Source organism: Cnephaeus nilssonii (assembly GCF_951640355.1).
Source record: "Cnephaeus nilssonii genome assembly, chromosome: X".
NCBI lineage: Eukaryota > Metazoa > Chordata > Mammalia > Chiroptera > Vespertilionidae > Cnephaeus > Cnephaeus nilssonii.
This window is the reverse complement of record NC_137071.1, coordinates 38,059,375-38,071,085: the sequence shown is the minus strand read 5'-3', so window position 1 is coordinate 38,071,085 and position 11,711 is coordinate 38,059,375. Positions and strand designations below refer to the sequence as shown.

General features: G+C 40.4%; 1 pseudogene across 1 annotated transcript; it reads left to right on the top strand.

The window, feature by feature from the left end:
* Positions 1–5,926: 5,926 nt before the first annotated feature.
* LOC307096205 (ectonucleoside triphosphate diphosphohydrolase 4-like) lies at positions 5,927–7,937 on the top strand (annotated as a pseudogene). The gene has a single exon. The product of its transcript is annotated as an ectonucleoside triphosphate diphosphohydrolase 4-like (transcript).
* The last annotated feature ends 3,774 nt before the right edge of the window (positions 7,938–11,711 follow it).

Here is an 11,711-nt window from a genome sequence, read left to right as displayed (position 1 = left end):
TTTACCTTTCTCCAACTGGCTTATTTCGCTAAGCATAATGTTCTCCAGTTTCATCCATGCAGTTGCAAATGGCAGAAGTTTCTTCTTTTTTATAGTGGCGTAGTATTCCATTGTGTAGATGTACCACAGTTTATTTATTTATTTATTTATTTATTTATTTATTTTTTTTAATAGACTTTATTTTTCAGAAGTTGGAGATTGACAGTAAACCTGGGTACAGAGTCCACAGAGAGTTCCCACATGCTTCCTGCCCCACCACCCCAGAATCACCTCACTCTCACATCCTACACCACAGTGTTACATTTCTTTTTTTTAATTTCTTTATTGATTAAGGTATCACATATTTGTCCTCATCCCCCCATTCCCATCCCACACCCCTCCCCACACATGCCCCCACCCCCCTTTTGTCCTTAACAGCTGGTTAGGCTCATATGCTTGCACACAAATCCTTTGGTTGATCTCTCCCTTTTATCCCCATCCTCCCCTCCCCTCCCCTCCCTTTGAGGCCCGACAGTCTGATCCATGCCTCCTTGTTTCTGGGTCTGTTCTTGTTCATCCGTCTATGTTGTTCATTATTTCCCCTAGATGAGTGAGATCATGTGCTATTAGAAATACACATATAAGAACCGAAAATGAGACAAGCAATAATGGTTATGGTGACAGGCAAATGAATCAGTCTGTAGTGAGTTCCTTTCTGGGCCAACAGTTCTTTTGAGACCCAACTTCAATGTCCAACAGTTCCTTATGTGTACATGTCAGCACTGACATTGCAGTTCTGGATGATGGACAAATGGTGGTAATGCGGGTCCGACTCTCTCTGGTTTGGTCCTGGACAACCTGCAGTGATGCACAGCTGCTAACTGCTAGTATGGGAAGGCCACATCAGCGTCTTCCATCTCTAGACTGCTTCTCTTCTGTCTTCATGGCTGTAGTAGTCCTGTCGATTCCTCTCTGTTGCTGGAATCCACATGGTCTCGGAGTTGTTTTCTGAAAATATACAAACATATTCTCGACCAAAAGTTAATAAAGGAATATTTTCTATAAATTTGACAAAAAAAATATTTTATTTTTTGCCCAAATAATTTTCCTCTGGCTTGTTTTGTCACCTTGTGTGTTTTTCATGGGTGTCTTGCTTTTAGCCTTACAATTAATTTTCTAAAGTATTAATTTTCTAGATGTAATTTACTTACAGGATATTTTTCCTTACATGATATTCTTCTACTATCCCCTCCTTTTTTGATTTAAATGTTAGGAGGCTTTTGAAAATTTTATAATGTAGTCTTGATGGCTTTTATATTTTAATTTTTTGCACTATAATATTACTGTTTTAGGTTCATTACATTGTGCACAATTTTATCATGAGATGAACGACCAATAAAAATTTTAGTTAACACTTTAGGAGCACCTTTTTGTCCGGTACAATTAATTTTTCTAGAATATTCACTTGTTTCAACTAGCCAATTTAAATTTGCCTGAAAACTTGACTACTATTTTACTGTCAAATTTATTACTCTACCAACAATCTTATTTTACCCTGTAAATATTAGTGGAAAGGATTATTTGCCTTCTTGAGTAGTTCCTGAGCATTCCTGGTGGTAGGCTGGATGTAGATATCGTAAACCCACTTCCCCACACCATGGGTACAAGATAACTCAAACAATTCTTGTTGGAGTGAGAGGGCAGCTGCTGTCGGCCAAGTCTCTGTTGGTCACCTGGGTCCTGATCTGAGCTGGGCATGGGAAGCACGAAGCAGCTATGGGGGCACGAGACCTCCCTCAGAAGGGGCTAGGGTTCAGGCCCCTGCAAAGTTCGGGGGTTGAGGGCCTTGCCCCACCTCTGTTGATCCCCAAATTCTCTCCTGATGGCCCCTCTGCGACTGTGCCTGTCTTAAGTTGTTCCTTCCTTGAGGAATCTTACCCGTCTCTGGCTAACCAGCCATCCTCCGGGGCCAAGCAGGGTGACGTGAGGTTCAGTTTTGTCTCCTTGGTAGCCTATGCCCCCCTGGCCTCCATGCCCAGCACCTGCCTTGGGATCCCTCGCCTGCTGGCGGGGCTCCAACACTGATCACATATCTTGTGGAACCTGGGTTTCTTCTCCAGGGATGGCTCACTTCGCCCCACTGGGTGAGAGACAGATCCATGGCACCAGTCATCACGAAACTTCAACCTCGACATGAACAGAGAGCTCATGCAACAGCTGTGAGCAATTGAGTTGTGAGAAGAGGGTTTCTCTTGGTCTATAGGGTAAGAGGGACCAATATAGAATTCTCAGGTGCCTTCCCAGGAGGCCCTCTACACAATGAAAAGGATTAAATCCTTACATGTCCTTTCTATTTATTTATTTATTTATTTATTTATTTTTGAAATTTCCTTTTATTTTTATTTTTTTTTTTAAATTTTTTAAATTTCTTTATTGATTAAGGTATCACATATTTGTCCTCATCCTCCCATTCCCATCCCACACCCCTCCCCACACATGCCCCCACCCCCCTGTTGTCCTTAACCGCTGGTTAGGCTCATATGCTTGCACACAGTCCTTTGGTTGATCTCTCCCTTTTATCCCCATCCTCTCCTCCCCTCCCTTTGAGGCCCGACAGTCTGATCCATGCCTCCTTGTTTCTGGGTTTGTTCTTGTTCATCCGTCTATGTTGTTCATTATTTCCCCTAGATGAGTGAGATCATGTGCTATTAGAAATACACTTATAAGAACCGAAAATGAGACAAGCAATAATGGTTATGGTGACAGGCAAATGAATCAGTCTGTAGTGAGTTCCTTTCTGTGCCAACAGTTCTTTTGAGACCCAATTTCAATGTCAAATAGTTCCTTATGTGCACATGTCAGCACTGACATTACAGTTCTGGATGGTGGACAAATGGTGGTAATGCAGGTCCGTCTCTCTGTGGTTTGGTCCTGGGCAACCTGCAGTGATGCACAGCTGCTAACTGCTAGTATGGGAAGGCCACATCAGCGTCTTCCATCTCTAGACTGCTTCTCTTCTGTCTTCATGGCTGGAGTAGTCCTGTGGATTCCTCTCTGTTGCTGGAATCCACATGGTCTCGGAGTTGTTTTCTGAAAATATACAAACATATTCTCGACCAAAAGTTAATAAAGGAATATTTTCTATAAATTTGACTTGGGATCCTATTTCATTTTTTGCCCAAATGATTTTCCTCTGGCTTGTTTTGATACCTTGTGTGTTTTTCATGACATGTCCTTTTTAAATTGCTGCCAGACATTCAAAGAATTAGTTTGTAAGTTTGCTTGGGATAATTGTATATTATGCTGTTGTAATTCTAAAGTATCAAGAGATGTGTTAAGTTTGTCTCCAAGCACCAAACCGATGATTTTTTTTTTATCCCCAAGGGTGCGAGGAACTATTATAAGTACTGGTGGTGATCCAAATCTGGGAAAAATTTTAATGACAGTGTAGAATAATATCATATAAGGATATTATTTGTTCTAGTCCATGGCAATTCCCTTTCAAACTGGCTGTTCATTTCTTTTTATATAGACAAGGTCTTAGTTACATTTTCTGTACCTATACCGGGGGCACGTAGTGATAGTTGTGACACCCTTTCTTTGCTGTCCACACATGCCAGAAACCTCTCTTTAATTGTACACACAAAGGAGCATTGTTTTGATTTTGTGTCATACAAAAGGGAAGCTGGGTGGAGACCCCTGTGTATTTATACTTTCTTTCCCCACCCATGGACTTCCTGGATGACCAAGGTGTTTGGTATTATTGGTAACTACATTAGTCAGGGGATCAGCCCATGTAAGGGATCTTACTCATGAAGGGTCAGGATCATAAGACCAAAATACCTACCCTCTTGTCCCAGGTAAAATTACCGTACATCTGATGATTGCTAGCATGGCTAGAAAGGCATTCTCAGGCATTCTTGGGTTTCTGGTTACCTCACAATTTCTTCCCTGGGGTTTGATGTTCTGATTGATGTTTCTCTGTTTCTGGATCTATTTTTTCCCCATCAGTTTATGTTGTTCATTATATTCCACAAATGAGTGAGATCATGTGATATTTATCTTTCTCTGCCTGGCTTATTTCACTAAGCATAATGTTCTCCATCTCCATCCATATTGTTTCAAATGGTAAGAGCTCCTTTTTTACCGCAGCGTAGTATTCCTTTGTGTAGATGTACCACAGTTTTTTAATCCACTCATCTGCTGATGGGCACTTAGGCTGTTTCCAAATCTTAGCTATGGTGAATTGTGCTGCTATGAACATAGGGGTGCATATATCCTTTCTGATTGATGTTTCCAGTTTCTTGGGATATATTCCTAGAAGTGGAATCACTGGATCAAATGGGAGTTCTATTTTTAGTTTTTTAAGGAAACTCCATACTGTTCTCCACAGTGGCTGCACCAGTCTGCACCCACCAGCAGTGCATGAGGGTTCCTTTTTCTCCACATCCTCGCCAGCACTTGTCATTTCTTGACTTGTTGATAATGGCCATTCTGACAGGTGTGAGAAAAATCACACAAGTTCAGTACAGTAAAAATACTCAAAAAATTTAAACACATGAAGGCTAAATGGCATGTTATTAACAAATGAATGGGTTACCAATGAGTTTGATAAAAAAAAAAAAATTCCTGGAAACAAATGAAAATAAACACAGAACTACCCAAAATCTATGGGACACAGCAAAAACAATCCTGAGAGAGAAGTTTATAGCATTACAGGCCTACCTCAAAAAGCAAGGAAAAGATAAATTATTTAACTCTGCAACTTAAATAATTATAAAGAAAACAGCAAGAAAAGCCCAGAGTAAGTAGAAGGAAGAAAATAATAAAGATAAGAGCACAAATAAATGACATGGAGGCCAAAAAAACAATACAAAAAAATCAATACAACCAACAGCTGGTCCTTTGAATGGATAAGAAAGACTGATGAACTGTTAACGAAACTCATCAAGAAGCAAAGAGAGAGGTCCCAAATAAATAAAATTAGAAACAAAAGCGGAGAAGTAACAACTAACAGCACAGAAATACAAAGGATTGTAAAAAAAAAATATGAACAACTATATGCCAAAAAAACTGGACAACCTGGACAAAATGGACAAATTCCTAAAAATAATACAATCTTCCAAAATGGAATCAGGAAGATTTAGAAAACCTGAATAGGCCAATAACAACTGATGGACTAGAAGCAGTAATTTAAAACCTCAGCAAACAGAAGCTCTGGTCTGGATGGTTTCACAGTGGATTTTCACCAAACCTTTAAAAAACAATTAAGACTTATCTTCCTCAAACTATTCCAAAAAAATCCAAGAGACAGGAACATTTCCAACCTCTTTTTATGAGGTCAGTATTCTCCTAATTCCAAAACCAGATGAAGATACTACAAAGGAAGAGAACTATGGGCCAATATTCCTGATGAACATAGATGCTAAAATCCTCAGCAAAATATTAGCAAACTGGGTCTAGAGACATATTGAAAAGATCATATACCATGACCAAGTTGGATTTATTCCAGGGATGCAAGGATGGTACAGTATTCGCAAATCAATAAATTTGATACATCACATAAACAAACTGAAAGAGAAAAATCACATGATCATATCAATAGATGCAGAAAAAGCATTTGACAAAATACAACACTCATTTTTGGTAAAAAAATCTCAGCAAAGTTATAATAGAGGGATCATATCTTAACATAATAAATTCCATATATGACAAACCTACAGTGTACGTCATACAAAATAGGCAAAAACTGGTGACGCAACGTGGGCGAGGCCGGCCGGCCGTGTGGCTCCCGGGAAGGAGCAGAGCCTTCGGGAAGCCGGTTGCCTGGGTCTGCTGCCGCCTCTCGGTTGGTGGCCGTGATGTGCTCAGCTCAAGGCTCCCCGCCCCTGGGACTCCCGGCCGTGGAGTCAGGCGCTGCAGAACGGATCAACTATCACAAAAAAAATGTTTAGATCAGAATTCCTGTGTCATGAAGAATTTTTAAGCTAGGCTTTCTTGATATACCCAGAAGAGGATTTGATGCTGGAAACGGAAGATATCAGTCAAAGGAGGGTTCTGATTCTGGGAGGACACGTTGTTGCTGTAATAGTGGTTGAAGACTGACTCCCAGAGCATTGCCTGACCTCTGACCTGTCAGCATGGGGAGACTTGGCATCTCCTGTCTTTTTCCTGCTTCCTGGCATTTTACCATCTCTCCAGTGGAATGTCCTCAAATTTTGAATACCAATTTATGCCAAATTGTTGTTATTAGTATTCTGGCTGCTGCTGTTTCACTTTTATACTTTTTCTGTTGTCATAATCCGAAATAAATATGGGCGACTATCCAGAGACAAAAAGTTTCAAAGGTACTTGGCACGATTCACTGACATTGAAGCTACAGACACCAATAATCCCAATGTGAACTATGGTATCGTGGTGGACTGTGGTAGCAGTGGGTCTTGAATATTTGTCTATTGCTGGCCCAGGCATAATGGCAATCCTCATGACCTGCTGGATATCAGACAAATGAGGGATAAAAATCGAAAGCCAGTGGTTATGAAAATAAAACCAGGCATTTCAGAATTTGCTACCTCTCCAGAGAAAGTCAGTGATTACATTTCTCCGCTCCTGAACTTCGCTGCAGAGCATGTGCCACGGGCAAAACACAAAGAAACCCCTTTCTACATTCTTTGCACAGCTGGAATGAGGGTCCTTCCTGAAAGCCAGCAGAAAGCCATCCTGGAAGACCTTCTGACTGATATCCCCGTGCATTTTGACTTTCTGTTTTCTGACTCTCATGCAGTAGTAATTTCAGGGAAACAGGAAGGTGTGTATGCTTGGATCGGCATTAATTTTGTCCTCGGACGATTTGAGCACATTGAAGAATATGATGAAGCAGTTGTGGAGGTTAACATTCCTGGAAATGAGAGCAGTGAAGCCATTCTCCGGAAAAGAACTGCCGGTATTCTCGACATGGGAGGCTTGTCAACTCAGATAACATTTGAAGTCCCCAAAACTCTAAGCTTTGCCTCCTCACAGCAGGAAGAAGTAGCTAAGAACTTGCTGGCTGAATTTAACCTTGGATGTGATGTTCACCAGACTGAGCATGTGTACCGAGTCTATGTGGCCACATTTCTTGGGTTTGGTGGCAATGCTGCTCGACAGAGATATGAAGACAAGATAGTTGCCAACACTTTTCAAAAGAACAGGCTCCTGGAGAAGCAGACTGGTCTAGCTCCTGACACTCCATACCTAGATCCCTGCTTACCCCTAGACATTAAAAATGAAATCCAGCAAAATGGGCAGACCATGTACCTGCGAGGAACGGGAGACTTTGACCTGTGCCGAGAGACTCTTCAGCCTTTCATGAACAAAACAAACGAGACATAGACTTCCCTCAATGGTGTCTACCAGCCCCCCATCCATTTCCAGAACAGCGAGTTCTATGGCTTTTCTGAATTCTACTATTGCACTGAAGATGTGTTACGAATGGGAGGAGACTACAATGCGGTTGCGTTTACTAAAGCTGCAAAGGATTATTGTGCAACAAAGTGGTCTATCTTACGAGAGCGCTTTGATCGAGGACTATGTATGCCTCTCACGCTGACCTCCACAGGCTAAAGTATCAGTGCTTCAAGTCTGCCTGGATGTTCGAGGTGTTTCACAGGGGCTTCTCCTTTCCTGTCAACTATAAAACCCTAAAGACAGCCTTGCAGGTTTATGACAAGGAGGTGCAGTGGACCCTTGGAGCAATCCTCTACAGGACCCGCTTTTTACCCTTAAGAGATATCCAGCAGGAGGCCTTCCGGGCCTCTCATGCTCACTGGCAGGGCTTCTCCTTTCTCTACAACCACTACCTGTTCTCCATCCCCCTCTACCTGCTGCGCATTCACAGGAGGATGCTGCGCAGTGAAGCAGCCGCCACCCTCTGGCTGGAGGAGGGCCTTCTGGCCCAGAAGATTGCGGGAAACTTGTGAACAGGAAGAGGATTTAGAGTGCTCAGGAAGACCTTCTAAAGGAAAAGCCATTTTTGCCTCAGGGTTTCTTCTCTTTATCTTTGTTTTATTTTTCCCTTCCCTTTTTGGTCCTTGAAACAAAAACAAAATCTGTTATGTGTAAACTGCTGTCCTGGAAGATTGCATTTGGCCCTGTTTTGTACACAGCTTTAAATTGAGGAGTAGGGAAAAGGGAAAATCACTTCATATAGGACGTCTGCCAAAAATTATGGAGATTTTTGGTTTTTCTTTAAGGTATGTTTAATTTTAAACAGATGCACTTTGATAGTGAAGGGAAATGGCAAAGGTGTTTTCTATGGTGAAGATGGGACTGAAGAGTGAGACTTTTACAGAACCTAAAACCTACTGAATGAAATTAAAATGCTTTTCCCTCTATCTTGAAAGCTTTAACCTAAAGAGGATGATGTTTAGTTTTTATTTATTGTTTAGGTCTGTCACTATGTTTTCTTTGCAGGTTCAAAAAATCAAAACCTAAAATAGAGAAATACAATATCCAAAATGGAGAAAACTAGTTACCAGGAGGTAACTATTTTTAAAATTGATAGTGAAGAGACCTGAAAAATATGAAATAATTACTAAGAATATTGTGTGTGTGTGTGTGTGTGTGTGTGCTCACGCGCGTGCGCACACACACACACACAAAATGCTAAGGAAAGAGAATGAGGAATACTGTGCTCTTTTAGAAACACTCCAAAATTTACTGTTTCATTTTATTTTATTTAGAAAAATCCCCATTACTATTATCATTTCCTGACCATAGGTAATTATTTTCTTTATCCCATTTTCCAGTGGCCTTAGAATACCAGGGCTTTGAAAGAGTTGGAAAATTTGTAGTTTCACTGGTTTTGATGTTACTAGAACTTGAGCTGGTGCCAACTGACAGGAACACCAGTATTTTATATATATATGTATATATAAATATATGTATATATATGTTTATATATATGTATATATAAATATATGTATATATATGTTTATATATATGTATATATAAATATATGTATATATATGTTTATATATATGTATATATAAATATATGTATATATATGTTTATGTACACTGAGTGGCCAGATTATTATGATCTCTGAACACATGGTAATCTGGCCACTCAGTGTGTGTGTGTGTATATATATATATATATATATATATATATATTATACACATTTATTAGAGGCCCGGTGCATGAATTCATGCATGGGTGGGGTCCGGCCAGCCTGGCCAGGAGGAGGAGGGGACATGGGCGGTTGGCCGGCCTGCCTGCTGGTAGATCTCCTGGTCGAGGGGACAATTTGCATATTAGCCTTTTATTATATAGGATGTGCACTGAGTGGCCAGATTATTATGCGTTCAGAGATCATGGTAATCTGGCCACTCAGTGTATGTGTGTGTATATATATATATATATATATATATATATATATATATTTTTTTTTTTTTTTTAATTGACTTCAGAGAGGAAGGGAGAGGGAGAGAGAGATAGAAACATCAATGATGAGAGAGAATCATTGATTGGCTGCCTCCTACACTTTTTCTACTGAGGGTCTTGCCTGCAACCTGGGCATGTGCCCTCACCTGGAATCGAACTATGACCTCCTGGTTCATCGGTCGGCATTCAACCACTGAGCCACACCAACTGGGCACGCCACCATTTCTTAATAGTGCATCTTTGCTTGTTTAATTGTGCTCACATTTCTTCCAACTTAAGTTGGTATTTCCCCCCTTAATTAAACATTGTCTCTGCAGTTTTATTCTGAAGACCCCATACTTAGCTTAATAAATTTTCTTTATTACTGTTGGGGTTAAGGCTGCATTGGCAATGCCACTATAAATCCACATTTTGAAAAAAACAAGTCTGATACTTTAAATAGAAATCTAAAAAAAAACAACTGAATTGGCATATGTGAGATCAGTTGTTTTTTGTTTTTTTACCTATTCGTTGAGTTTGGAACCATTGGGAATGCTTAGATTTTTTAGTTGAAGTTTGTGTGTGTGTGTGTGTGTGTGTGTGTGTGTGTGTGCATGCACACCTGCTGTTTAACCCCAGAAGAGTTACTGTAAATCTGTGTAGTTGGTGCCAGATGTATGTTTTGAGAACTATCAGCTGCTTTAAAAAAATAATCACTGATTAGAGAAGGAATTGAGATTCTGAGTGGGATTTTTATCTTGTTTATTAATTACTTAAAATCATGGCATACTGTATATTGATCATTTTAAAAGATTAAAATTTGTGAAAGAAATGCAGATTCTCTTATTATGTTCCTCAAAATGAATGTCCTAACAAGGAAAAAAGTATTGGTAGAATACAGTCAAACATCGTTTCTTGAACATCTTCCATCTTCAATAATTTGGTTGTCGATCAGGTTGTTCACAGAATGTCTCTGTTGTTGAACCAAACTTCCACCTGACAACCCTTTCATGCTGATACCTCAGTGTGACAAAAAGCGTATCTCAGGCAACAAAGGAGAGAATGCTTTTGTTGCTAGCAAAATCAATGATTAGCACAATTTTAAAACATAAAGAGGCCATCAAGAGTGCTATTGTTGCTAAGGGCGTGAAAGAAACAATGATCACAGATGATTAAAGAGGTAGAATAGCTGTCCTTGATTTGGATAAAAGGAAAGCAGTTAGCCAGTGACAGCATTTGGGAGGCAGTGATGTATGAACAAGCAAAGATGCTGCATGCTAACCTGAAAGACACCCTGGACGAGTGCTGAAAGTGATTCCTTTATGGCTAAGAGGGGGTAGTTCGACAAATTAAAAAAGGTGTTTATTAATACATTAAACTACATTAGGCATATACTGTATATAAGAAGGGTTTTTTAAATTGAATCATTAGGGGGTCTGGAACAGATTAATTCCATTTACATTATTTCTACTGAGAAAAAATGATTTGGTTTTCAAACAAATCGCTTCTTGAACAGCCTTACGGAATGAATTAAGTTCAAGAACTGAAGGTCCACTGTATTTGCTTCTCAGATATTCAGAAGGTGGGAAGAGCTATGTGGTGTTACAGCAGCTAATGTGGAGAGGATCTTATTTCAGAAAGGATGGAGATAATTTTCCTGCAGAAGGAGCCAGCTTAGAAATGCTAGTCTCCAGATACTGAATCCTTGGTCCCTGGTAAACCTTGTAGAATGAGCTGGCCTATGTCTCCTCGATTTCTTAGTTGGGTTTGCTCTTAGACTGGGAGTGGCATTAGTGGTGAAGAAGAAGTAAGTTTACACTGGAGCTTTTCTCCACCAACCATTTGGAATAGTAAGGCCCAGAACTGCAGAATAAAGAATTTTAAATGCCTAGCATATGTGATTTTGTCTTTACAAGCAAGGCACAGGCTTAATAGGCCTGAATTACAACTTCCTTCAATAAATAGCTACTGTTTTAGTAAAGGAGGCTCACTGGTCCTGCTCTACTGTTCAGGGAGCAGTGCAGGGACAAACCCTGGAGCCCTGCTCTGTACCCGGCCTCAGGATCCCTCTGTAAGGAGCCACCTCACTCACCGAAAGCAATTCCCAAATTAGCGTTCCAAGGCCCAGACAGCCTTAGACTTGGCACAGCTCAGTGCCCATGCTCCCTGCCCCAGAGAGCTCCCTGAACAGAGAGCTTGACAGCTAAAGTCTCCACCAAAAAACTACCATATATATATATATATATATATAGTCAGTGTCCGTGACGACCATGATGACCAAATGACCGGTCACCATGAGGTGCATTGAGCACCTCTCATTCCCTCTCCCC